Source organism: Pelophylax lessonae (genome assembly GCF_965119305.1).
Source record: "Pelophylax lessonae genome assembly, chromosome: 3".
Classification (NCBI taxonomy): domain Eukaryota; kingdom Metazoa; phylum Chordata; class Amphibia; order Anura; family Ranidae; genus Pelophylax; species Pelophylax lessonae.
In genome coordinates, this window is record NC_138770.1 from 484,924,009 (window position 1) to 484,948,247 (window position 24,239).

Consider the following 24,239-nt stretch of genomic DNA (forward strand, 5'->3'; position numbering starts at 1 on the left):
ACTGTATGTGTGTGTCTGATTGGCCGGTTTTCGGACCTGCCGATTGGAGGATGCGGTAGGGGGCCCTGATTGGAGGAGCAGAGGGCTCTTCCTTTAAATGGCCATTCAATCGTCTCCTCTCCTGCTGCTGCCACAGACTGCAGATCTTCAGCTGTAAGTAAGTGAACGCTCCCCTGGGGGGAGGGGGGAAGTTACAGTATGTTTTCAGGAGGATCTCTGTCTCATCTCCTCTCCTTCTCTGGCCAGTGGACTGTGTCTGGTCTTGCTCACATCCATCCATCCATCTGCAGCTGCAGTAGTTGGTGAGTGCAGAAATTTCCTGCTACAGCTCTTCAAACTCCCTCTCTCTGATGCATTCTTGAGCTTCTTATTCCTTGCTCCTTTCTCAGCCCAGGATGAGTACTCCAGCTCCTGAAAACGAGGCACTGAAGACCAGAAAGGTAGGGACAGCTGCATATTTTCTCCTATATGATGCTTCCTTTCTCATGGATACTGAGCGATCCTTCCTTGTTTTCAGGGGGAGAGGCTCTTCTCATAGAGGCCGCAAGAGGATAATTTCTTCTTCTAGTAGTCACCGCTCCTTGTTCATGCAAGCATCTCACTCCAAGGCGAAGTTTAAGCGACACCATATACAGCAAGGGTCGCCCTCTGCCTCACCTGGCCCGTCTTCCAGGCATCACCGGGGGGATTCACTGGCAGGTCACAAGCTGGTTACCCCAGGCAGTCTGATATCCAGTGTTTGTTGGGCCTGTGAGGGTGTGTCAATGCCGGCCAAGAGGCTTTGTAAGTCATGCTTCAGGGAGGCTTCCCAGGGTGGCCAAGTCGTTAATGAAGACATTAAGCGGTACATTAGAGAGGCTGTGCAGGAGAGTGTGCAGGGTCTGCTTCCTACTACGTCCATGGGAGAGAGGCTTTCACACCGTCTGATTCAGGAGATTTCACCTGATTCAGGAGATTTCACCTTAGAGAGGCTGTGCAGGAGAGTGTGCAGGGTCTGCTTCCTACTACGTCCAGGAGAGAGAGGCTTTCGCACCGTCTGATTCAAGAGAATTCACCTGAACCAGGGGCTATTTTTTCTGATTAGGAGGCGGATTCGGTGGTAGCGGAGGAAGAATTGGAATCTTTTTCGTTTTGATTTCTCCCTAGTTCCTTCTTCTTTTATTTCAGCGGTCAAACAAGCCATTTACTGGGAGGAAGATACTGCGGCCCCAAAGGACCACAGGAAGTACTACCCTAATTTGAAGAAGGATCTTCCTAAGTTCCCCTTTATGGAAGAGATAAGGGAGCTCATGCAAGAGGAATGGGAAAAACCAGATAGAAGGCCGCCTTTTCAAAATAGGGTGAATAAACTTTACCCGTTTCAGGCGTCGGATATATTGTCATGGGATTCGCCTCCGAAGGTGGATGCGTCTTTGCAGCATCTAGCCAGGCATATCACTCTGCCATTAGAAGAGTCAGTATTGTTCAAAGATCCCATGGAAAGAAAAGCCAAGAAGATCTTCACTACAGCAGGAGCGGCCTGTAGACCAGCAGTGGCCCTAACTTCGGTTGCAAGAGCAGTCAGAATTTGGGCCTCGGATGTTGAGACAACATTAGGGTTACAATCGGATGAAGAATCCTTAGTGTGTAGCCCCCAGGGCCTAAAGCTATCAGCAGAATTCATGGCAGAGGCAGCTGTGGATATGGTGAGGCTCACTTTGACACACGACGCATTATGACACATTCAGTCACTGCCAGACGGGCCCTTTGGTTGAATCATTTGTCTGCAGATTTGGCTTCTAAGCAGGGTCTGTGTTCTATTCCTTTTTTTAGGGGGCACACTTTTTGGCAAAACACTGGAGGATGCGATCCGTCGGGTGACAGAAGGAAAATTGGGCCTTCTTCCGCAGGATCGGAAACGCCGGGGGCAGTTCTTTCGCACGAATAGAAAGCCGTGTGAGCAGTTTAGGGATGCAAGATCATATCGCCCGGCAAGAGAGTTTAGCTGCTTTCAGTGGCGACCTCACAACTCCTATTCGGCTCCTCAACCCCTCAAGACAGTGGCAAAATCCTTCTGAAGTTTTGCCTGCCCAAATGTTGCCAGTAGGGGCAAGGCTGGCCCATTTTGGCAGGGTTTGGGCGAGGGAAGTTTCAGATGCGTGGGTTCTGAAGGTAGTTCACAGAGGACTTCGCCTTCTCTTCAACAAACTTTTTTATTTCAACAAGGATTCGTCATATGCAGCGAAGCGGATAACGCTGGAGTCCTGCGTGTCAAAATTTCTAATGCTACAGGCGGTAGGGCCAATTCCAAGATTGGAAGAAGGCAGCGGGATTTATTCCCCCTTGTTCCTCGTCCAGAAGGCATCAGGCAGGTGGCGTCCCATCCTGGACCTCAGGTTCCTGAACACCTTTATCAAGCAAGAATCTTTTCGCATGGAGTCAATAAAGACCATTGCTTCGGTTGTACAATTCCCCTGCTAGAAGAAATCTTATCCAGTCTTATCTTATCCTGTCACTTCTCAAATTCCCCATCCCAGCACATCCCCCCCCCCCCCCCCATATCGATCCCACCTAGAAGCAATCATCTTCTCCCCACCCCTCCTAGTACAAATTCTCTTATCCCCCCCCCCCCCATATCGATCCCACCTAGAAGTAATCATCTTCTCCCCACCCCTCCTAGTACAAATACTTTTTGGGGGATTGTCCTTGGGGGGGGGGGGGGGATAAGAGAATTTGTACTAGGAGGGGTGGGGAGAAGATGATTACTTCTAGGTGGGATCGATATGGGAGGGGGGGATTGTGCTGTTATGGGGGGAATTTGGGAGGTGACAGGATAAGATTTGTGCCTCCAGTACAGTTCTCCCTCCAGCACCAGCATGCAGACCTCAGGTACAGCGCGGCACATCGATCCGTGATTCTCCTCTTCTGAGGCTCCTCCTCCTATTCATATGTCAGAGCGGAGGAGGAGCCTAATAGGAGACAATTCCTAAACCTTTGCACGGACAGCTCGGGAGAGATGCGGCTCAGGAAGGACACTGGATGTCAGATCCGGACTATACAGAGTTTGTTACCTGCCTACTTTCCACATTGTTTGCTGGGAGGAGAGGGCAGGTAACAAACTCTGTATAGTCCCGATCTGACATCCAGTGTCCTTCCTGAGCCGTCCCCACCCACCCCTTGTACCGGCCCTGCCCCCTACGATGTCACAGCCGGGAACCCCTCCCATAGCCAGCAATACGCCCAGCGCCCCCAGTGGGCTTTTAAATGGTAAGATTTTTTTTTTTTTTCACTGCTCAACTGACTTCTCTAAAGCTCGCTGTCGGCGACCCATTCAGATGCGGCGACCCACAGTTTGGGAAGTCCTGCACTAGATCGTTGTATTTATTTTACACATGTATCGTATCATGATGGTGGAGAGAGGAGTGTGAGGAGGCAACCACCCTATCGCCTTCATTGTGTCAGTGACACTGCAGATCTGGTCATCTTTCACCTGGAGTACCTTTGTACAGAGGGAGGACAGGAGGAAACTACCCTCCCACACCTATTAGCACCTGTGTGTGCACAAAGCGGGTTTGGCTCATTATAACTTATGAGCCAAACCAGGAGGTGAGCGGCCAGCATTATCATTTATGCACCAAGGCACTTTTTAGTTATCCAAGCACTAGCACCTGTCTTCTTGATACCTACACAGTTTAGAAGATCATCACCCACTTTTATGGACTTTGGTGCACATATTTTTTTTTATTTTTTGGATTCTTATTTTCACACTATCGGATGCATATGTGTGATTATTTATTTGCATGAGCTCTTATTGTGATATTATTTCTTTATCATAACAATTGTTTTTTCAACAAAGTAGTTTTTATCACCTTGATTGTCTTTTTATCACATAATTTAAGAGCACTTGCACTTTGATTGTGATAGATTTTTATACGTATTTATTCATTTATAAACACAGATGGTTTGTTAATTGACACTTATTGTGTATATTTAATGTATTCATCCTTTGGCGCTACATAGTTTTTATTTTTGATTGTTTCTGGTGTAGGGTGAATTCACTTTTATGTTGGCAGCCATTGGTCCCCATATCTGGCTATTTAGCTATTATTGGGGTATTATCTTTTTTCATTTTCTATTTGGTTAGCACTGATTAATTACTTTTTATCAACTATATGTATTCCGGCAGTGCCTTGGGCACAGTGGCACACAAGGAGGTTTCAGTTCTGCCTTCTCAGCCAGTGGTGCCGGGGTTCTCTCGGCCAGAAGTTCCAAGTTCCTTGCTTCGTGGCCTGCAACCTCCGGTGGTGGACCAGGAGAAGCAACCTCTCCCTGGACAGGCCCATCAACCCTGGAGACTGGATCATGATCACTTTGGACGCCAGTCTCCAGGGTTGGAGGGCGCATTGCCTACAACTGGAAGCACAGGGAGTTTGGGACCAGATATTACCATGTTCCTCGAATCTCCTAGAGCTAACAGCTGCCAAGGAGGAGCTGAAGACGTTTCTGCCCATAATCCAAGGCAGGAGGGTCAGACTTCTCATGGACAATACGACGGCGGTGTTGTACATTGTGAGACAAGGGGGGACAAAAAGTCTGCAACTCCTCCGGGTAACTGCGGAGATCTTCTCCTTGGCCGAAGCTCACTTGCTAGACCTCTCCGCATCATATCTCCTGGGTCCCCAGAATGCCCTAGCAGACCAGTTGAGCAGGAACTTTGCAAACAGCGCGGAATGGATGCTAAATCCAAAATATTCATCCAATGGGGAGTTCCCGAAATAGATCTAATGGTGACACCGTTCAACTGTCAAGCACCCAAGTTTTTTCCCGCTTCTTCTACCCGCAAGCTTTGGCCCAGGATGCACTATCTCAGAGGTGGAACTTCAAACGAGTCTACCTATTTCCACCATTTCCTCTAATTCTCAAGGCACTGCTGAAGATCATGGAAGAGGGAGTACCGGCTATTATAATAGCTCCGTTTTGGCCGAGGAGGCCGTGGTTTTCCCTCCTTGCTCACCTGGCGGCGTGTCCCCTAATAAGGTTCCCTCAGGCCAGGGATCTCCTCATTTACAACGACCAGACACACCCCAATCTGGCCCATCTGGCCTTGACTGCGTGGAATTTGAGAGGAGCAAGCTCCAAAACCTGAATCTTTCGGACTCTGTAATGTCCACCATTCTGTCTTCCAGGAGGAATTCTATTAAGGCCACTTATTATAGAGTGTGGCAGAGGTTCAAGGCTTTCTCAGTTCGACAGGGGTTTTGTTTCCGTTCCCCCTCAATGGCAAATATATTGGACTTTCTTCAGTCTGGCCTCGATTTGGGACTAAGCTTCAACACACTTAAGGTACAAGTTTCGGCTCTTACCGATATCTCATGGTCAAAACAGGCTCTAGTGGCCCGGTTCCTCCGGGCGGCAATCAAGATGTGCCCACCAATTCGTCCTTTTTTTCCAAGATGGGATTTACCAGTGGTATTAACAGGGTTGCTGAAGAGCCCTTTTTTCCCGGATTCGGACAGCCCTCTATGGTACCTGACATTGAAGACGGTTTTTTTGACTGCATTAGTCTCAGCCAGACGAGTCTCAGACACTGCAGCTTTTTCCCACAAGGAGCCGTTCTGCACCTTCCTGCCAGAGTAGTGTTGCGACCTTCTCCGAAGTTCCTTCCTAAGGTCTCGTCAGATTTTCATTTTAATTGGGAATCTGTTCTCCCAGCCTTCTCATCTTCTGAATCAGCCTTGCAAGAGTCTAGATGGCATGATCTGGATATGAAGTCTCTCCTACAGACTTATCTGACCAGAACGGTCTCGTTCCGGAAGACAGAAGCTCTTTTTGTGTTTCCAAAGGGTCCCAAGATGGGTTTGCCAGCCCCTCCAAGAGTCCTCTCTACCTGGATAGTGAAAGCAATCCAAACCGCTTACTCCCTGGAAGGCCTCCCCACTCCGCAAGAGATCCCAGCACATTCCACGAGAGCAGTGTCATCCTCCTGGGCAGCTTGGTATCAGCAGACGTGGTCTGTAAGGCAGCAAGTTGAAGATCTCCTAATACCTTCATAAGACACTATAAGTTGGATGTGATGTCTTCTCAGTATGCTCATATGGGAGCTTCAGTACTGTCTTCTGCTTTGTCAAGACACTAAAATAGTTTTTTTTTCTCTGCAGCAGCACCTGGTGTTTGTAATCTATTCTTCCCACCCTGGGTTTTGGGCTAGTTAAGTCCCGTAGTATGATGGCATGACGCAGAGCCAGGAAAATGGAAAATTGTTACCAATACAAACCCTCCCTGGTCCGTCGCGAGCTGTTACAGAACACGTTCACCAGGTACTGCCTGCCTTTTATGCTCTTAAAGGGATGTCCTATGGGGGTCAAGGGGGCGGAGTTGACCCGTAGTATGATGGCATGACGCAGGGCCAGGAAAGTAAAATTACGGTAAGTATTGGTAACAGTTTTCCATTATATATACATATATATATATATATATAAAATATGGTACATAGAAAACACAATTATCAGACCCCCATATATTTACTCACTGGACAGAGATGGGGCTCAGGTAAGTATTAGGGGATGCTGGGGGGGGAATTCTACACACAGAAGGCTTTTTATCTTAACCAGTTGCCGACCAACTCCTGTATATTTACTGCAGCAGGCTGGCTCATACAGGCAAAGCGACGTAGGGGGCGAGCGTGCGCTGCTGACGGCGAGTTCCCGTCCCCGATCGTCAGGGGAGAAGCCTATGCGGGTGTCAGGGGGCTCCAATTGCCGCCTGACACATTTACGATCGCTCCCCGCTGTGAGAGGATGGTGGCCGGCTGTTGTAAACACAACCGACCGTCCTCTCTGAAATGATCACAGAGCTCATGTGATCCTGCTATATAGGATTGCATGTCTCTGTGATCATTTCACAAGTCCAACCCTAATACAGTTAGAATCACTCCCCTAGGGTCACATTTAACCCTTTGATCACCTATACTGTTAACCCCTTACCTGCCAGTGTTATTATTACAGTAACAGTCCATATTTATATCACTGATTACTGTAGTAATGTCACTGGTACCCCAAAAGTGTCAAAAATGTCAGTCAGGGGTCCTATCTGTCCGCTGCAATGTCGCAGTCTGGCAAAAAAATCACAGGATCGCCGCCATTACTAGTAAAAAAAACATAAAAAATGGCATAAATCTTTCCCGTAGTTAGTAGACGCGATTTTGTGCAAACCAATAAAAATTACGCTTATTGCGATTTTTATTTTTTTTTACCAAGAATATGTAGCAGAAAACACATTGGCCTAAAATGTTAAAAAATTTTGTAGATTTTAAATTTTTTTTTGAAAATGTCATATAGCAGAATGTGAAAAATGTTTTTTGTTTTTTTTTTTTTTTCAAAATTGTTGCTCTTTTTTTGTTTATAGCGCAAAAAAAAAATGCACAGGTGATCAAATACCACCAAAAGAAAGCTCTATTTGTGGGGAAAAAAAAGGACGTCAATTTTATTTGGGTACAGCGTAGCACCACCGCACAATTGCCTGTTAAAGTAATGCAGTTCCGGATCGCAAAATAGGGCCTGGTCATTAAGGGGGCAAATCCTTTCGGTCTTAAAGTGGTTAATGCATATAATGTATTAGGATAAAAAAAAACACGCCTGACTTTACAACTCCTTTAACTGCTTGCCGACGTTAATTAATGTCACTAGCCTGGGAGGGTCTGGGGAGCGAGCGCGCGCCCGCGGAGGCGCGCTCCCGCACCCCCCCGCGCGTGTGACCAGCGGACCCGATGTCCGCCGGCCACTCGGCGATCGTCGGGGGAAGAGGGAGAATGTCAGGCAGCTTGTGTAAACAAGCTGCCTGTCATTCTCCTCGCTGTAAAGACACTGATTACACGGATCTAGTATGTAGATCAGTTGATCAGTGTCCTTACAGCTAGAGCCACAGCCAATCACAGTGAGAATCACGCCCCTAGGGACACACACAGCCCCTCCCTCCCAAATAAAGTTAACCCCTTCACTGCCAGTGTATTTTTACAGTAACAGTGCATATGTATAGCACTGATTACTGTAGAAATGTCACTGGTAACCCCAAAAGTGTCAAAAATGTCAGTCAAGGGTCCGATCTGTCCGCCGCAATGTCGCAGTACCGCAAAAAAAATCGCAGATCGCCGCCATTACGCGTTAAAAAAAAAACAACAAAAATGACAAAAATCTTTCCCTTTGTTAGTAAACGCGATAACTTTTGCGCAAACCAATCAAAATACGCTTTTTGCGATTTTTTTTTTACCAAACATAGGTAGGATAAAACAAATTGGCCAAAAATGTTAAAAAATTTTGATTTTTACATTTTTTTTGGGGGGAATTTCATATAAAAAAATGTGAAAAATATTGCTATTTTTGCAAAATTGTCGCTCTTTTTTTGTTTATAGCGCGTGATCAAAAAATCGCACAGGTGATCAAATACCACCAAAAGAAAGCTCTGTTTGTGGGAAAAAAAGGACGTCAAATTTGTTTAGGTACAGCGTCGCACGACCGCGCAATTGTCCGTTAAAGTCGCGCAGTGCCGAATCGCAAAATACCCCCTGGTCTTTTAGCAGGAAAATCCTCCGGGGCTTAAGTGGTTAATGTATTCTATCCATTAAGATAAAAAAACACCTGTGTGCAACAGCCCCCCTAATACTTACCTAAGCCCATCTTTATCCAGCGATGTTGAAGGATTTTCTCAGCTACCCTCCCCCTCCTCATTGGCTGAGACAGCAGTGTCACACGATTGGCTCCCGCTACTGTCAGTTAAAGTCAAACTAAGTAGGGGGTGTAATGCCATCTAATAAGAAATTTATGCGACCTTTCCCAATAGTTAGAACATCAAGAAAGCTTATATGTGTGAGAAATAGCTGTTGGCCATTGCTTTCGTTAAAAGTTTTACCCATGTCTGCTTCCCACTTCACCTGTGAGGTAGATTTTGAGAATTCAGTTTTAGCATTTTATAGATTAAAGTAATCCCCTTACATTTGGAAGGGGAGGTATGCCAGAATTTCCAGATTTGCTCAGGGACTGGAGTGAAAGTAAGGTTTTGCAAAAGGATATTATCTGATTATACTTGAAAACCTCCGTGGGCCGAAGGTTAAATTGGGAGCTACGTTCCAAGAAAGGGGTCAACTTGCCCCCAGTGTACAGTTGGTCCAGATTGTGGAGTCGCTTCAGTCCCCAGTCCACTAGAGCAATATCTGGAATGCTCCAATGAAGGTATTCTAATGGAGACGGGATATTGAGAGTAGTGGAAGATCCTACAGAGTTACAGAGTAGGTACCATGCTTGTATTGTTGGATGAGATATCTTTTTAGTTATAGCTGGAATGTTCAGGGCTAACAGTAAAGAGTTAGGGGATTTGACGTTCAGTCAGGATAGCTCCAGTTGACACCAGGGTTTAGGGGCTCTAACTGGAACCAATCTCTGATTTGGTCCAATATCGCAGCAGTGTGATAGTCTTTCAGTACTGGTATGCCGCTGCCCCCCACCGCCTTGTGTTTCATCTGAACCTTCAGCGAAGTACGTTACTTTCTATCAGCCCATACAAATTTAGTTAATTGTCTCTGTAGGACAGAAAAAAATGACAGAGGTGCCTGTATTGGTAGGGTCCGAAAGACATAAAGTATTTTTGGTAAAATTAGCATCTTGTAAGCTGCTAAGCGTCCTGACCAGGAGATGTAAAAACATTGCCGTTTAGAAAGTTATTGTTGAGATAGAGGATATCATTGGCACATAATTAGTGTGGGACATAATTAGTGTTATAGAGTCCTGAAGGGGGATGTGTGAGTTTAATGCCCAAGTAAATGAGTTGGCCTGTGGTCCATGGGTAAGGGAGTGTTCTCTTTAATAGGGATGCTGTGGTGACGTCTACGTTGATACTCATAATATTGGATTTGGAGGTATTGACTTTATAGAATGAAGCAGTGCCAAACTGTGTTAATATTTCATGTATGCGGGGTAAAGAGCGTTCAGGGTCGGTTAATGTAAGGATGACGTTGTCCGCAAATAAGGAAATTGTATGCTGGTGGTTTTGAGACCTAATGCCACAAATACTCGGGTCATATCTCACATTTTCTGCCAGAGGCTCCATGATCAGAGCGAAAATCAAGGGGGACAGGGGACAACCCTGTCTCGTGCCATTTGTGATCATGAAGCCCCTGGAGAACATGCCTTCTGTGAATACAAATGCAGATTGAGAGGAATACAGAGCCATAATGGCCTTTAAGATTGGGCCTGAAAAGCCACATTTTTGTAACACCCGTTTCAGGTAACCCCAATGCACCCAGTCTCTGTGTCCAGGGTGAGGAGCAGAGAAGGCTTCCCCGTTTGTTCTGCTGTGTGAATTAGGTTCACCACCCCTCTGGTGGCATCAGTAGCTTGTTTGCCTGGTATAAAGCCCACCTGGTCCTGGTGGACCAGTTGGGGTAAAAACCCTGCCAGACAGTTTGCTATAAGCTTTGTGTATATCTCTACATCTACGTTTAGTAGAGAAAGTGGGCGAAAGTGTTGGTGATTGTTCGGCTCCTTGCCCGGCTTTGGTAAAGTGATAACTGTCTCTGTCAGCATTTCCGGTGGAAATGTGGCTGACATTTTGGCTGTTTCACATACTCGTAAAAGGTGTAGTGACAATATATCTGAAAGTAACTGATAATATTCCGAGGAGTAACTGTCGGGGCCTGGGGACTTATTATGTGGTAAGTTTTTAATGACCGCCTGCAGTTCAATGGAAGTGAAGGGGGCATTTTGTTGAGTCAAATCTGATTGAGAAAGCGTAGGAAGTTTAAGGGATTCTAGAAAGTTCGAAATTGTGGTTTCTGTGGGTTGGGGAGTGGTGGGGTCACTTTTAAGATTATATAGAGATTCTTGGGAGGCTAGTAATTTGCCTGCCTTATTACGGTATCGGTAAGATTTCGCTTTTAAGGTACGCAAGGTTATATCATGCTGCATTATTAACAGGGAACGTAATTTGTGCAGAGGGGTTCTTCTTGTTGACAGTTTCTAAGTTCTGAATAGTAGCTAATACCTCATCTATCCGCATGGATGTTTTCTTTTTGGGTTGGGCTCTCACCTGAATGAGCAGGCCCTGGACAGTTCCAACCGATGGTGCGTGAATGTCAAAAAATTCCACCAATTGTGGGTGCAACTTTTTAATGGACTCGGGTTGTGACAAAAGAAAAACATTGTTGTGCCATCTGTTTGCCCGTGTCTCGGTGGCCTCCCCCCCACACTGATGGAAACTGGCGCATGATTAGACCAAGTTATATAATGAATAGTGGAAGTAGATAACTTTTGCAATAGAAATCTGTCAACAAAAAAGCCATCTATGCGAGAGTAAGAATGGTGTACATTTGAGAAAAAGGTGTAATCACATTCCGTGGAATGTTGACACCTTCAAACATCAAATAATCCTGAAGAGGCAAGAAATTGTGACAATGACACTCTACGTTGGTATTTGCTAGATTCCCTTGATACGTCCAAATCTGTAGCAGGGGTGGAATTAAAGTCTCCACAAAGGCTAACATGACCTGTTTTATGGCATTGAATTTTTTCTACATTTTGTTGAGGAATGAGAGTTGCTTTGCGTTTGGTAGGTACACAGATACCAGAGTGTATCTGGCATTATTAATGTCGCATATTAACAGTACATAGCTACCCGAAGGGTCCAGATGAACCTCCACTTGTTAGAATTGAACCGTATTCCTGATGGCTATTGCAACCCCCCCCCCCCCCCTTTCTTGGAGGGTCCATTTGCTGTGATAACATATGGAAAAAGGCGGTGACGAAACATAGGGGGTTTGGTGCAAGTAAAGTGTGTCTCCTGGAAACACATGATGATGCATTTTAATTTAATTGCTTCCTTCCTGGCCATTTGGGGCTTATAAGGACTATTCAAGGCCTTAACATTAAGGGAATAGATAGTGAAAGACATGGTTGGCAGAGGCAATTATCTGTGGATGTTATAGTTGAGAGGCAGTATAGCTGGAAGGTGTTGGTGTTACCAGTGGTGGCTGGTAGACGGAAATACCTGTGTTTCAAAGTCTTGCAGAGGTGTCGGTCCAGGAGGAAGGCGATCCAAGAGAGGTAAACTGAGGAGCTGGTATTTGTAGAGCTGGATCTTATCCATTGTGGGAGGCTTGTATAGTCTGAGAGATGCGCAGAAGGTACCTCAAGGAGAAAAAAAAAAAAAAAAAAACAGAACACAGGGAGAAAAAAAAAACAAGAAACAGAAAAGACAAAGACACTTTGGCAATTCGAATGCGGATCTGTGCGATATTCTTATCGCTAAGGCAGAGGGGGAGAAGGTTGAAATAACACTGTGGCCAGTCTCCTAGGCCTGTTGGAACTGCGTTTTGTGGAAGCTCCATTAGTTGCATGTTTGTCAGTCCTCGTCCGAGATGCGGTTCGCTGATGGGGGTGAGGTATGTGGAAGATTGGATTGCGAGCCATCAGGGTCCAGTATAATCCAGGTGCGCAGTAGACGAATACTTTCTTTAACTCTGCTTACAGCAAAGTTGTGGCCATCCTTAGTGATCGGGATTTTAGCCCGATAAAGCCATCTGTATGTGATGTTGTGATTATTTAATGGCTTAGTAATCATAGCTAGTTGTCTCCTTTGTTGTAACATGAATGCAGAGAGATCAGCAAAGAATGACAAATCTTGTAGCTTAGATGATTGATTTTCCCTGTGCCTGGTGGCTAGCATAAATTGATCCTTAATGTGATAGAAATGAATGTGTGTGATTGTATCCCTGGGCAGGTGTCAAGGGATATGCTTTGGTCTGGGGCAGTCTATGAATGCGATCAATGACAAAGTCCTCCAAGGGAGCATCAGGCAGTACCTCTTTAAGAATATCTGTGAAATTAGCTTTCAGCTCCTGTGGCTTGACAGATTCAGGAATTCCACGTATTTTAAAATTGTTCCTCCTGGATCTGATCTGCAGGTCCGCTAATTTGCATATTTTAGAGTCTCTATCATTATGTGCATCCACCATTTCATTGAAAGTGGAGGTGATTTTCCCCATCTTGGATTCAATATGGTAGCAAGGGACATGATATCAGCATGGATTGTTGATCTTCCGGGCGGAGAAGGCAGAGGAGGGGAGCCGTGTGTGCCGCCTGTGTGTCCGCCGGTGCCATCTTGGCTGACCGGGTGGTGCTGATGGGGGAAGAAATCAGGCTTTTTGCCAGGCTTGGATGTCCCCTTCCTCTTCCGCGCTGACATCCTGGTGGTGTGGGGTGAAAAGAGGTGTTCAGTGAGGTTGTAAGGACGCTTCCCACTGCTGTGACTTCTATGTGTGGCCTGTTCAACATGCCGCCATTCAGCTCGCCGGCCAGCCAAGCCCCCCTACATTGGAGATTTTAATGCAGTATTGGATCCTAGCTGGGACTGTTAGCGGGGTGAAAGGAAATCCTACCAAGGTTTTTTAAAGTGGATACAGGTGTATAATCGCACAGATGTGTGAAGGTGAACGTATCCAGAAGCTAAACAGTATACTTGTCATTCAGATACCTTCCGTGTAATGTCCTGTATAGATTATGCTTTCGCCACTCCTATCACTCTACCCCTCATTTCTAATGTCTCTATACTGCCCCGTGGCATATCTGACCATGCGCCCTTACTGTTGGAAATGGATATCTTTCCCTCCCGTAGTCCACCTCTATGGCGTCTAAATTCTCATTGGCTGGAAGATCAAACCGTTTATAATGCCTGCTTACAGGGAGTGGTGGATATTGGAAATTTAATTCTGACACTGTTACTCCAGCTGTGGAGTGGGAGGCCTTTAAGACCTCACTCCGGGGTACTTTGTCTTTTACAGGAGCCCTTAGGAAAAATAATCAGTTGCAAACTTCTGAACTAGAGGCAGATATGCTGAAAGCAGAGGCAGAATACTCAGACAAACCTGCTCCACATATACATGCCCTATGGCTACACTCAAGTAGAATTTATGAACTTCGTTTGTTGGATCTCATGCGGAAGAATATGCTGTACACCTCTCAAAAAATGTTTGAGCATGGCAATAAGGCCGGACGTTTGCTGGCCTATCTAGCACATCCAGATCATTTCCTTACCTCGATTCCCTGCATTCATACATCATTGGACATCATAGTTGATTCTTCTGGTGAAATTCTGGATGCTTTCATGTCTTTTAATACTCAGTTATACTCCACAACGGTGCAATATGATGACACTCTGTTGTCACATTATATGGCTAACATAGCTCCCCCCATACTAACTAAAAAGCGGAGTGACATGCTGGATGCCCCACTTACCAAGGAAGAAATAGAAATGGCTATTACACAAATGGCATCACATAATACTCCGGGACCCTATGGGCACCCTACTGAATGATATAAATATAAATTTTTGTTGAGCCTTTATCTTTTGCGTACTTTCAATGCAGCATTGGATGCAGGTATTCCCCCCCCCATCCATGCGTGAGGCCTTAATCATTCTTATCCTTAACCACACAAGGACCCATTGGATTGTGATTCTTACAAGCCTATTTCACTGCTTAATGTGGACACAAAGATTTTGGCAAAGTAATAGCCAATTGATTAAATAAAATAGTCCCCTCAGTGTGAAATGATGAGGGGGATTTTGTCCCTGGTCAGTCTACTAGGATGAACATACATAGACTCTTCCAGAACCTGCATTACCCTCATGGCCACTCATCCACCTGGGTTATTGTGTCCTTGGACACACGGAAGGCATTCAACAGTGTAGAATGGCCTTATTTAAAGTCTTGCAGCTTTATGGATTGGACCCTCTGATAATTACCTGGATTTGACTCTTGTACACTGACCCAGTTGCTAAGATTTGAATCAATAATATTGTTTCTCCAGGATTCTCTATCTCCAGAGGGACAAGACAGGGCTGTCCATTGTCTCCACTCCTCTTCGCACTGGCTATTGAACCATTGGCCATCCGCATAGGCCCCTCTTCATCCATTTAAGGTCTCACCATAGGTACTATAGAGGAGCGCATATCGTTATATGTGGATGAAACCCTAGTATATTTAGCAAACCCTTCTGCATCTCTAAATTCCCTATTGCAGGAGATGGAAGAATTTTGGTAGCTTTTACTGAGTTTTGATTACCGGTCCAAGTCCAACCTATTTTATTTCCCCTGAACCCGGGGGCAGATAGAGTGATACATTCAAGTTCACAGCTTAAAGTGGTACGTTCCTTTCGCTATCTGGGAGTGATAGTGCAGCTGCCTTTATACTCGTACATGGCAAATAACATTTGTCCGGTTATTGCCCAGCTTAAACAATGCATAGACCAGTGGAAGACCCTCCTGTTAGACCTTATGGGTAGAGCCAACCTATTAAAAATGATTTTCCTTCCAAAACGCCTGTATGTTCTAGCCAACGCCCCTTGTAGAATCCCCAAGTCCATTTTTCAAGAAGTTTATTCCCTATGCTCAGGTTTCCTTTGGAATCACCAGACCCCCAAGATAGCTCTGGAAACCCTAAAATTGCCTCCTAACATGGCTGGCGTGGTGTTTCCGATTTTTTTTTTCTATTACCTAGCCTCAACTTGTGGTGATACATGATTGGCTACATCCCTCTCCACATAATGCTTGTACTAATACTGAAGCTGCTATAGTCTCCTGATTGGAAACTTTGCATAACATTATATACCAGGGAAGGGTGCCTAATTATCTGGGAACAACAACTATACACACTACACTATCTATTTTTGTTACGCTTTTGGCACTCTTCTCCTAACAACCCGCTTTGGTATAACCCTATGTTAATCAACTCCTTATGGTCCCCAATCCACAATATTGGATTGCTATGGGTGTTAAATATCTGTGTCACTTACAGTGCCTTGTGAAAGTATTCGGCCCCCTTGAACTTTTCGACCTTTTGCCACATTTCAGGCTTTAAACATAAAGATATAAAAGTGTAATTTTTTGTGAAGAATCAACAAGTGGGACACAATCATGAAATGGAACGGAACTTATTTGACATTTCAAACTTTGTAAACAAATAACTGAAAAAGTGGGCGTGCGAAATTATTCAGCCCCTTTACTTTCAGTGCATGAAACTCTCTCCAGTTCAGTGAGGATCTCTGAATGATCCAATGTTGACCTAAATGACTAATGATGATAAATAGAATCCACCTGTGTGTAATCAAGTCTCTGTATAAATGCACCTGCACTGTGATAGTCTCAGAGGTCAGTTTAAAGCGCAGAGAGCATCATGAAGTACAAGGAACACACCAGGCAGGTCTGAGATACTGTTGTGGAGAAGTTTAAAGCCGGATTTGGATACAAAAAGATTTCCCAAGCTTTAAACATCCCAAGAAGCACTGTGCAAGCGATAATATTGAAATGGAAGGAGTATCAGACCACTGCAAATCTACGAAGACCTGGCCCTCCCTCTAAACTTTCAGCTCATACAAGGAGAAGACTGATCAGAGATGCAGCCAAGAGGCCCATGATCACTCTGGATGAACTGCAGAGATCTACAGCTGAGGTGGGAGACTCTGTCCATAGGACAACAATCAGTCGTATACTGCACAAATCTGGCCTTTATGGAAGAGTGGCAAGAAGAAAGCCATTTCTTAAAGATATCCATAAAAAATGTTGTTTAAAGTTTGCCACAAGCCACCTGGGAGACACACCAAACATGTGGAAGAAGGTGCTCTGGTCAGATGAAACCAAAATCAAACTTTTTGGCAACAATGCAAAACGTTATGTTTGGCGTAAAAGCAACACAGCTCATCACCTTGAACACACCATCCCCACTGTCAAACATGGTGGTGGCAGCATCATGGTTTGGGCCTGCTTTTCTTCAGCAGGGACAGGGAAGATGGTTAAAATTGATGGGAAGATGGATGGAGCCAAATACAGGACCATTCTGGAAGAAAACCTGATGGAGTCTGCAAAAGACCAGAGACTGGGACGGAGATTTGTCTTCCAACAAGACAATGATCCAAAACATAAAGCAAAATCTACAATGGAATGGTTCACAAAGAAACATATCCAGGTGTTAGAATGGCCAAGTCAAAGTCCAGACCTGAATCCAATCGAGAATCTGTGGAAAGAACTGAAAACTGCTGTTCACAAACGCTCTCCATCCAACCTCACTGAGCTTGAGCTGTTTTGCAAGGAGGAATGGGCAAAAATTTCAGTCTCTCGATGTGCAAAATTGATAGAGACATACCCCAAGCGACTTACAGCTGTAATCGCAGCAAAAGGTGGCGCTACAAAGTATTAACTTAAGGGGGCTGAATAATTTTGCACGCCCAATTTTTCAGTTTTTTATTTGTTAAAAAAGTTTGAAATATCCAATAAATTTCGTTCCACTTCATGATTGTGACCCACTTGTTGTTGATTCTTCACAAAAAATTACAGTTTTATATCTTTGTTTGAAGCCTGAAATGTGGCAAAAGGTTGCAAAGTTCAAGGGGGCCAAATACTTTCGCAAGGCACTGTATATACCTGAAGATGGCTTTAAATCCTTTACCCAAATCAGAGAGGATTTTGCACTCCCTCCCACTTCCCTATTTTCCTATTTTCAAATTTGGCATGCCCTACGGGCTTAGTTTGGCTCCCTCTCGCTCCCACAGCGAATAGCCCCTTGGAAAAACTGCTTGGGTCCCCAGAGACTACTAAGTTGGTATCTGGTTATTACTTTAGTTTGATGGCTGACTCTAACCCTAAATTCTCGACTCGCTGGTTCAGATTAGACATACAACTCTATGATGAGGATTGGGATGAATTTACACACACTTCTAAAAATACTATTATAGCATCAAGGGACAGAATTATACAAATGATAATATTCCATCAGAGTCACAAATGCATAGGATGAGATTATGCGAATCCCCTGAATGTTCTAGAGCATGGGTGTCCAACCTGTGACCCACAGCTGTTGTGGAACTACAACTCCCATGAGGCATTGCAAGGCAATTCACATGAGACATTGCAAAGCTGACAGTTGCAAGCATGACTCCCAAAGGCAGAGGCATGATGGGACTTGTAGTTCCGAAACAGTTGGAGGGCCACAAGTTGGACACCATGTTCTAGAGGCTGATTTCATACATTGCTTTTGGTCTTGCCCAGTGGTTTCTACGTTCTGGTCAGAGGTCGGTTCTTTCTTGTCCATCGTTCTGGGTGTGCCCAATATCCTTCAACCTAAAAATTGTTTGCTGGGTATCTTTGGAGAGCTATCAGTCCCTACGCACATTAAAAGACTGCTACGCATATTGTAATTTTACGCCAAAAAACTATCCGCTTGATTTGGAAGGGGCCTTATCGACCTTCTATAGACACTTGGCTCCAATTAGTTAACAATACTTTGCCTCTATATAAACTCACTCTTGAACTACGACAACGACCACAGCTTTTCCATAAGCTATGGGGCAGATGGGTGTCCAGCCCTCTCACTTTAGCGCCATCGGGGCCCGGGAGACTAATTTATTATAACTGACAATCTATCCATGTCCGTGTATATATACTCTAGCGATATCATTTATATAATGTCCGAATAGACTGCTTGATACACCTGTATGTTCTTTTGCTGCACATTTATTACTCCTATAATATGGAAGGTACAGTCTGGTTGCAGTTTTAACCAAATATTGAATGTATGTTGTCATGACTATTTTATTTGTCGTCTTATTGTTCTTCTCTGTATTGCAAAACTCTCAATAAAAATATCTTTAAAAAAAAAAAAAAGACTGGTGAAAACATGTTGTACCCAAATGGCTAGTGTTTTTTGCCATGCACATGATGTGCTTAAGACAGTTTGCCAATTGCAACAGTGCAGTTGGGTACAAATCTTCTAAAAAAGGCCCAAACAGCTGAGCTGCGGGAAGTGGGCCAGGAGATAACGGCTCCACAATCTGGTGGAATAGCGTGGCTGTTCTCTACTCTTCTATGATGATCTCTATTTAATGGCTGACATCACATGATGAGAAACCACTCCAAATGCTAGCAGGGGACCAAAGATGTCTATGACAGCAGTGTTATCTGCTCTCCATCAAATGGAAGGTGTAGATTAAGGCATCAGCAAGGGGAATCAAGCAAGAGGATGTTAATCTACAGGGCAGGGTTAATGTTGAAGCTTGTATAAAAAAAAATGGTGCTGTCTGTGCTCCCTAAATCTATGTATTACAGACAAGCTGTCGTAAGACTACCCAAATAGATACAAAGATATGATAAATATATAACAGTGCTATACTGTATATATATATATTTATATGTATACACACAAAAGTGAGTATACCCCTCACATTTTTGTAAATATTTTATTATATCTTTTCATGTGACAACACTGAAGAAATGACACTTTGCTACAATGTAAACTTGTGAGTGTACAGCTTGTATAACTGTGTAAATTTGCTGTCCCCTCAAAATAACTCAACACACAGCCATTAATGTCTAAACCGCTGGCAACAAAAGTGAGTACACCCCTAAGTGAAAATGTCCAAATTGGGCCCAAAGTGTCAATATTTTGTGTGGCCACCATTATTTTCCAGCACTGCCTTAACCCTCTTGGGCATGGAGTTCACTTAAGCTTCATAGGTTGCCACTGGGGTCCTGTTCCACTTCTCCATGACGACATCACGGAGCTGGTGAATGTTAGGGACCATGTGCTCTTCCACCTTCTGTTTGAGGATGCCCCACAGATGCTCAATAGGGTTTAGGTCTGGAGATGCGCTTGGCCAGTCCATCACCTTTACCCTCAGCTTCTTTAGCAAGGCATTGGTCGTCTTGGAGGTGTTTTTGGGGTTGTTATCATGTTGGAATACTGCCCTGGCCGAGTCTCTGAAGGGAGGGGGATCGTGCTCTGCTTCAGTATGTCACAGAGCATGTTGACGTTCATGGTTCCCTCAATGAACAGTAGCTCCCCAGTGCCGGCAGCACTCATGCAGCCCCAGACCATGACACTCCCACCACCATGCTTGACTGTAGGCAAGACACACTTGTCTTTGTACTCCTCACCTGGTTGCCACCACACACGCTTGACACCATCTGAACCAAATACAGTCAGGTCCATAAATATTGGGACATTGACACAATTCTAATCTTTTTGGCTCTATACACCACCACAGATTTGAAATGAAACAAACAAGATGTGCTTTAACTGCAGACTTTCAGCTTTGATTTGAGGGTATTTACATCCAAATCAGGTGAACGGTGTAGGAATTACAACAGTTTGTATATGTGCCTCCCACTTTTGAAGGGACCAAAAGTAATGGGACAGATTAGCAATCATAAATCAAACTTTCACTTTTTAATACTTGGTTGCAAATCCTTTGCAGTCAATTACAGTCTGAAGTCTGGAACGCATAGACATCACCAGACGCTGGGTTTCATCCCTGGTGATGCTCTTCCAGGCCTCTACTGCAACTGTCTTCAGTTCCTGCTTGTTTTTGGGACATTTTCCCTTCAGTTTTGTCTTCGGGTCATTGTCCATTCCTTTTCCATACTCTTCTACTCCCATCACTCTGGTACAAGTTGATCTTGGTCTCATCTGTCCATAGGATGTTTTTCCAGAACTGTGAAGGCTTTTTTAGATGTTGTTTGGCAAACTCTAATCTGGCCTTCCTGTTTTTGAGGCTCACCAATGGTTTACATCCTGTGGTGAACCCTCTCTATTCCCTCTGGTGAAGTCTTCTCTTGATTGTTGACTTTGACACACATACACCTACCTCCTCGAGAGTGTTCTTGTTCTGGTCAACTGTTGTGAAGGGTGTTTTCTTCACCAGGGAAAGAATTCTTCGGTCATCCACCACAGTTGTTTTCTGTGGTCTTCCGGGTCTTTTGGTGTTGCTGAGCTCACCGATGCGTTCTTACTTTTTAAGGATGTTCCAAACAGTTGATTTGGCCTTACCTGATGTTTTTGCTATCTCTAGCCTAATGATGGCTTGCTTCACTGATAGTGATAGCTCTTTGGATCTCATATTGAGAGTTGACAGCAACAGATTCCAAATGCAAATAGTACACTTAAAAAGGAACTCTGGACCTTTTATCTGCTCCTTGTAAATGGTTAATGTTAATGAGAGAATTGGACACACCTGGCCATGGAACAGCTGAGCAGCCAATTGTCCCATTACTTTTGGTCCCTTAGGCCCCTTTCACACAGGCGGTCCGTTCAGAGCTGCCTGTCCATTTTTTTGGTGGATCTGAACGGTCCCCCCATGCATCTCTATGGGGGATCGGATGTCAGCGGAGACATGTCCGCTGACATCCGATCCGTCAAATCTGGACGGATGGAAACCCTATTTTCCATCCGTCCAACGGATCGGATGGGATCGGGTGAGAATGGACTGACAGTCCGTTCCCATCCGATTTCCCCCATAGAGATGCATGGGGAACTGACAGCTGTGTCTCCGCACACAGCGCGGAGACACAGCTGTCCTCCTTCTGCTCAGCGGGGGATCGGCAGCTCGATCCCCCGCTGAGAAAAACGGACTCCGTCCAACGGACGGAGTGTGTGAAAGGAGCCTTAAAAAGTGGGAGCCACATATACAAACTGTTGTAATTCCTACACATTTCACCTGATTTGGATGTAAATACCTTCAAATTAAAGCCGAAAGTCTGCAGTTAAAACGCATCTTGTTTGTTTCATTTCAAATCCATTGTGGTGGTGTATAGAGCCAAAAAGATTAGAATTGTGTTGATGTCCCAATATTTATGGACCTGACTGTAAGTTTATCATGGTCTCATCAGACCACAGGATATGGTTTCAGTAATCCATGTCATTAGTCTGCTTGTCTTCGGCAAACTGCGGGCTTTCTTGTACATCATCTTTGGAAGAGGCTTCCTTCTGGAATGACAGCCATGCAGACTAATTTGTTGCAGTGTGCAGCGTATGGTCTGAGCACTGACAGGCTAACCCCCCACCCCTTCAACCTCTGCAGCAATCCTGGCAGCACTTGTACGTCTAATTCCTAAAGACAACCTCTGGATCTGACGCTGAGCATGTGCACTTAACACCTTTGGTCGACCATGGTGAGGACTTTTCTGAGTTGAACCTGACCTGTTAAACCGCTGTATGGTCCTCGCCATGGTGCTGCAGCCCAGTTTCTGGGTTTTGGCAATCTTCTTATAGCCTAGGCCATCTTTATGTAGAGCAACGGTTCCTTTTTTCAGCTCCTCAGAGAGTTCATTGCCATGAGGTGCCATGTTAAACTTCCAGTGACCAACATAAGAAAGTGAGAGCAATAACACCACATTTAATTCACCTTCTCCCCATTCACACCTAAGGCCTTGTAACACTAACGAGTCACATGACACCGGGGAGGGAAAATGGCTAATTGGGCCCAATTTAGACATTTTCACTCAGGGGTGTACTCGCTTTTGTTGCCAGCGGTTTAGACATTAATGGCTGTGTTGCATTTTTTTGAGTGAGCAGCAAATTTACACTTTTAAACAAGCTGTACACTCACTACTTTCCATTTTAGCAAAGTGTCATTTCTTCAGTGTTGTCACATCAAAAGGTATAATAAAATATTTACAAAAATGTGAGGGGTGTACTCACTTTTGTGAGATACTGTAAATAAAAATGTTACATAAAGTACCAAATAATTATGTAACGCTCCTGTTGGACATCACTTGGATCCTTCCTTTTGGAGGGGGGCTTGTATGAGGGACCAGCACCTGCAAAAAATGATTTTTAATTCATACTTACCTGTAAAATCCATTTCTTGAAGTACATCACGGGACACAGAGCCATAATTATAACATATGGGTTATATAGGCCACCTATAGGTGAAGGACACTGGCAAACAATCAGAATTGATGACCCCCTATATAACCCCTCCCACACAGGAAGTACCTCAGTTTTGTAGCAAGCAAAAAAAGAGGGATGCGTCCCGTGATGTACTTCAATAAATGTTTTTTACAGGTAAGTATGAATTAAAAATCAATTTTTCTTTTCGTACATCTCGGGACACAGAGCCATAATCATAACATATGGGACATCCCAAAGCAATGCATCTGAGGGGAGGGGGACACCAAAAAATACTGCCATCTGACCCTGAACAGTAGGATTACACCGCCGTCTGCAGTACACTGCGACCAAAAGCAGACTCCTCCTGGGTCCCAACATCCACTCTATAGAAATGAGTGAATGTATGCACCAACGAACAGGTCGTGGCCTTGCAAATCTGAGCCATAGAGGCTTGATGGCGATGTGCCTAAGAGGCACATACTCCTGGTAGAATGTGTCTTTATAGGAAAAGGGGGAACCTTTCCTACTAAACCGTACGCCTCGGTAATAAACTGGTGAATCCAACAGGAAATCATAGATTTAGATGCTGCCAACCCCTTCCTGGGGCCTTCTGGCAGCACAAACAAGCTCTCGGTCTTACGAATATGAACTGTTTCCTGTAAATAAAATTTAAGTGCATGCATTACATCAATGGAATGCAATAACTTTTCCTCCTCTGAGTGAGGAGTGACCTAATCAGTTGTTCCTTCCTAAGATGGTTTCTGATTTTCATATGAATGAAAACATTGTGCTGCCTTCACTCTGTCCTAAGCCCAAGTATCCCAAGGAAATTGCTTTGCATTCTTTTAATGTAGTTTGGGGCAATTAAAGTTTATCTGGTGGCTACTGAATCTTTCAGGAAATCAGACTCTCTTTGTCCTCACCGAAGGACCTTGAAAGGGATTGGCTGTGTCTGCTGCAAACATATCCAAATGGATCAGGCAGATGGTGGTTCAGGCTTATTCACTGAAGGGTCAGGTTCCTCCTTTCCCTGTGAAGGCGCATTCTACTAGGGCGCTGAGTGCCTCTTGGGCTTTTCACCATCAGGCGTCAGTGATGCAAGTTTACAAGGCGGCAATTTAGTCGTCGGTGCACACGTTAACAAAATTCTACAAGGTAGATGTGTTGGCATCCTCTGATGTTTTTTTTGGCCACAAGGTTTTGCAGGCTGCTGTTTAAAAGAGGCACTATTCTCTTTGAGGGTGTATGTTGGTTTTAGGTGAGCTCCAGTTGTTCCTGGTTGAGCTCCATGTTACCTGGTTGGCTAAGTTTAGCCTTTGGGGGAATTACATTCTTTCTTTGCATTGTTTTTCCCACCCCTCATGCAAATACTGCTTTGGGACATCCCAATGGTCAAGAAGATATGGAGCTGCGTCTGTCAATGAACGATACAGAAAACTGGATTTTTGACTTACCGCAAAATCCTCTTCTCTGAAGTTCATTGACAGACGCAGCACCCACCCCTCTAATTATGAGTGTGATGTTTTTTTTTTTCTTCTAAACACTGCTTGCAACAATA

General features: G+C 44.6%; 1 protein-coding gene across 1 annotated transcript in view; it reads left to right on the forward strand.

The window, feature by feature from the left end:
* Positions 1 to 24,239, forward strand: part of MTR (5-methyltetrahydrofolate-homocysteine methyltransferase) — a 1,642,758-nt gene that overhangs the window by 1,365,315 nt on the left and 253,204 nt on the right. The window lies entirely within an intron of this gene.